Source organism: Nicotiana sylvestris, chromosome 7, assembly GCF_000393655.2.
Source record: "Nicotiana sylvestris chromosome 7, ASM39365v2, whole genome shotgun sequence".
NCBI classification, from domain to species: Eukaryota; Viridiplantae; Streptophyta; class Magnoliopsida; order Solanales; family Solanaceae; genus Nicotiana; species Nicotiana sylvestris.
In genome coordinates this window covers 114,895,774-114,900,568 of record NC_091063.1, presented here as the reverse complement: position 1 = coordinate 114,900,568, position 4,795 = coordinate 114,895,774, and positions in this window count along the sequence as shown.

The window sequence follows — 4,795 nt, the reverse complement described above, 5'->3', positions numbered from 1 at the left end:
CCTTGGCCACCTTAGCCTCAATGCTGCACCACCCTGACAAAATGTATGTGGATCCTCTACACATCCAGGTCCGTGATCAGCACGCCTACTGCAATGCCATAGAAGAAGAAGCAGATGGCGAACCCTGGTTTCATGATATCAAGGAATACCTCAGAATGGGGATATATCCAGAACATGCCTCTGGAGACCAAAAAAGAGCCCTTCGGCGTTTGTCGAATGGTTTCTTCCTCAGTGGAGGAGTATTGTACAAAAGAACCCCGGATTTGGGATTGTTGAGATGCATAGATGCCAGTCAAGCAATGACGGTTATGGAAGAGGTACATGCGGGAGTTTGCGGACCGCACATGAGCGGATATGTATTGGCAAGAAAGATCCTTCGAACAGGGTGTTATTGGCTCACCATGGAACGCGACTGTATCACTTTTGTGAGGAAATGCCATCAGTGCCAGATACATGGAGATTTGATTCATTCTCCGCCAACAGAGTTACATACGATGTCAGCACCTTGGCCGTTTGTGGCATGGGGCATGGATGTCATTGGGCCCATCGAGCCAGCAGCATCCAACGGTCACAGGTTCATTCTAGTGACCATTGATTACTTCACCAAATGGGTTGAGGCTAAAACGTTCAAATCGGTAACCAAGAAGGCAGTGGCGGACTTTGTTCACTCCCATATCATCTGCAGATTTGGGATCCCAAAAGTGATCATCACGGATAACGGTGCGAATCTTAATAGCAGCCTGATGAAAGAGGTATGCCAACAATTCAAGATTACACACCGCAATTCCACCCCATATCGTCCCAAGGCGAATGGAGCAGTCGAAGCAGCCAATAAGAATATCAAGAAGATACTGCGAAAAATGGTGGAAGGGTCCAGACAATGGCACGAGAAATTACCCTTTGCTTTATTGGGGTACCGCACTACCGTCCGGACCTCCATAGGCACAACTCCTTATTTGTTGGTATACGGAACTGAGGCCGTGATACCGGCGGAGGTCGAAATTCCGTCCCTCCGAATTGTCACTGAAGCCGGGATTGATGATGATGAATGGGTAAAAGCTCGATTGGAACAGTTGAGCCTGATAGATGAGAAAAGATTGGCAGCAGTGTGCCATGGTCAACTGTATCAGAAGAGAATGGCAAGAGCATATAACAAGAAGGTGCGCCCCAGGAAGTTTGAGGTAGGGCAGCAGGTGTTAAAGAAGATCCTCCCACATCAGGTCGAGGCAAAAGGCAAATTCGCCCCAAATTGGCAAGGGCCTTATATCGTGACCAGAGTATTGTCCAACGGCGCTCTGTGTTTGACAGATGTCGAGGGTAGATGTGTCGACATGGCTATCAATTCAGATGCAGTCAAGAGATATTATGCGTAATTTCTTTAATTATGGCAATTTTTGGTTTATTTGTTTGTATTTGGCATTTGTTGGATAATGAGATGACGGAGGCAATTCTTTCTTCTATCCAAACACTGTTTAACCCTTGCTTCCCCCTTTGAGCCTTAAGTAATTCTTTCATACCCCTCTTTTGGAATTACTAATGGAAAGGACATAAAAAAAAAAGAAGATAAAATCATAAGAAATACAAAATCGTGGGAACTACGTTTGACCTGATTCCTCAAAGAGGATACGTAGGCGCCTCACGGCTCGGTCATAGTATGCATCATAGTGGATATACGATGCATAATGTACATAGTGTGCGTAAAGCGTGCGTAACGCACATAGCGCAACATAAGTATAAAAAATAAATTCCCCAAGCAAGAAACCTGGGACAGAAGTTATGTTTTAAAATTCCAACAAAGGTTTGATTCCAAAAGTTGTAGCACATCACCCATCAAATTATTTTCATTTTTCATAGCCTTTCTTTAACTCCACACCAGAACCAACATTCAACGTCCAAAAGACCTCCCGATCAATGTTCAAAAGATGTCGAGTCAGGTAAATAAGACCGAGAATAATACACCAATCCCCAGCAAAGAAGAGGATCGTAAGACTGGGAATGAATTGATAGCCAAAGGAGTCTCCAGAAGAGAGGGTCGTATCTACAACGCCCCGATTCCTCGAAAGAAATAAAATGAGAGAGTCTCATCGGTGAAAACCTTCGCAGGCACCGAGAGGCGATGTAAGATGAGGGATATGAAATGAGAGAGTCTTATTGGTGAAAACCCTCACAGGCACCATAAGGCGCCGGGAGATGAGAGAAAAGAGAGAGTCTCATCAGTGAAAACCCCTCGAAGGGCACTATGAGGCGACAAGACGAATCAACAAAAGCTACCACATTTGCAACAGCATGGACAGTCACTTATCATCCCCAGCAAGTCAGACCATTCGGCAAATCGATTGATACAAATAGACTGGGTCGGGAATCTATGGTGCACGTCATGATCACGGGGACCAGTTGTGTCCTCCAGATAAGTTCTTTTGATTGTCTCCTCCCACAAAATATTGGTTCAGAAAGATTTTCTCTTTTCCATATCTTTATTTCTTTTCCTAAAAAATGTGTCTTTGAAGGATTTGTCAAAGCTTACTACCAGAAACCGAAGGGGAATTCATCCAATGCAGGATAATACAAACAGTCTTAAAGGCTGGCCCCAGGCAATGCAGGGATTGTGCTCGGAAATGTTGGAAGAAGTAAGCTCCAAAAGGGATTGGTTTCGGGAGTTAGAAGCAGACTCCCACATCATGTGTTTTAAAAGAAAGCAGAAAAGGGGATAAATTGAAAACCAATCCCCAGCAGGCTAGAGACCCGCAACAGGCAACTTTGCCCGCCAACCAATTATGGGGACAAAGAGCAAGAAAAGGGGAAGAGAGAAAAATTGCTCGCCAGAAAGGCACCCTCTACCACCACGATTAAAACTGACTAAATCCTTTTGTCTTTTGCAGGAGAGCAAAGAATTGATGACGGCAACAAGATGCAATGCCATGGAAGTTACCAAAAACCGGGGCAGAAAATTTTCTGCCGATTGTCGAAAATTTTCTCGGAAGAACGGGGAAACAATTGGAATACTTTTAAGTTCTAGGTCGCCCACCAGTATAATGCGGGAATACTTTTAAGTTCTAGGTCGCCCACCAGTATAATGCGGGAATACTTTTAAGTTCTAGGTCGCCCACCAGTATAATGCGGGAACACTTTTAAGTTCTAGGTCACCCACCAGTATAATGCGGGAATACTTTTAAGTTCTAGGTCGCCCACCAGTATAATGCGGGAATACATTTAAGTTCTAGGTCGCCCACCAGTATAATGCGGGAATACATTTAAGTTCTAGGTCGCCCACCAGTATAATGCGGGAACACTTTTAAGTTCTAGGTCGCCCACCAATATAATGCGGGAATACTTTTAAGTTCTAGGTCGCCCACCAGTATAATGCGGGAATACTTTTAAGTTCTAGGTCGCCCACCAGTATAATGCGGGAATACTTTTAAGTTCTAGGTCGCCCACCAGTATAATGCGGGAATACTTTTTAGTTCTAGGTCGCCCACCAGTATAATACGGGAATACATTTTTAAGTTCTAGGTCGCCCACCAGTATAATGCGGGAACACTTTTAAGTTCTAGGTCACCCACCAGTATAATGCGGGAATACCTTTAAGTTCTAGGTCGCCCACCAGTATAATGCGGGAATACATTTAAGTTCTAGGTCGCCCACCAGTATAATGCGGGAATACATTTAAGTTCTAGGTCGCCCACCAGTATAATGCGGGAATACATTTAAGTTCTAGGTCACCCACCAGTATAATGCGGGAATACTTTTAAGTTCTAGGTCGCCCACCAGTATAATGCGGGAATACATTTAAGTTCTAGGTCGCCCACCAGTATAATGCGGGAATACTTTTTAGTTCTAGGTCGCCCACCAGTATAATACGGGAATACATTTTTAAGTTCTAGGTCGCCCACCAGTATAATGCGGGAACACTTTTAAGTTCTAGGTCACCCACCAGTATAATGCGGGAATACATTTAAGTTCTAGGTCGCCCACCAGTATAATGCGGGAATACATTTAAGTTCTAGGTCGCCCACCAGTATAATGCGGGAATACTTTTAAGTTCTAGGTCACCCACCAGTATAATGCGGGAATACTTTTAAGTTCTAGGTCGCCCACCAGTATAATGCGGGAATACTTTTAAGTTCTAGGTCGCCCACCAGTATAATGCGGGAATACTTTTAAGTTCTAGGTCGCCCACCAGTATAATGCGGGAATACTCTTTTAGTTCTAGGTCGCCCACCAGTATAATACGGGAATACATTTTTAAGTTCTAGGTCGCCCACCAGTATAATGCGGGAACACTTTTAAGTTCTAGGTCACCCACCAGTATAATGCGGGAATACCTTTAAGTTCTAGGTCGCCCACCAGTATAATGCGGGAATACATTTAAGTTCTAGGTCGCCCACCAGTATAATGCGGGAATACCTTTAAGTTCTAGGTCGCCCACCAGTATAATGCGGGAATACTTTTAAGTTCTAGGTCGCCCACCAGTATAATGCGGGAATACATTTAAGTTCTAGGTCACCCACCAGTATAATGCGGGAATACATTTAAGCTCTAGGTCGCCCACCAGTATAATGCGGGAATACTTTTAAGTTCTAGGTCACCCACCAGTATAATGCGGGAATACTTTTAAGTTCTAGGTCGCCCACCAGTATAATGCGGGAATACATTTAAGTTCTAGGTCGCCCACCAGTATAATGCGGGAATACTTTTAAGTTCTAGGTCGCCCACCAGTATAATGCGGGACTACATTCAGCTCTAGATTGTGGAATCAGTCACCCCACCTGAAACAATGAAATCCCAGCACCAAGAA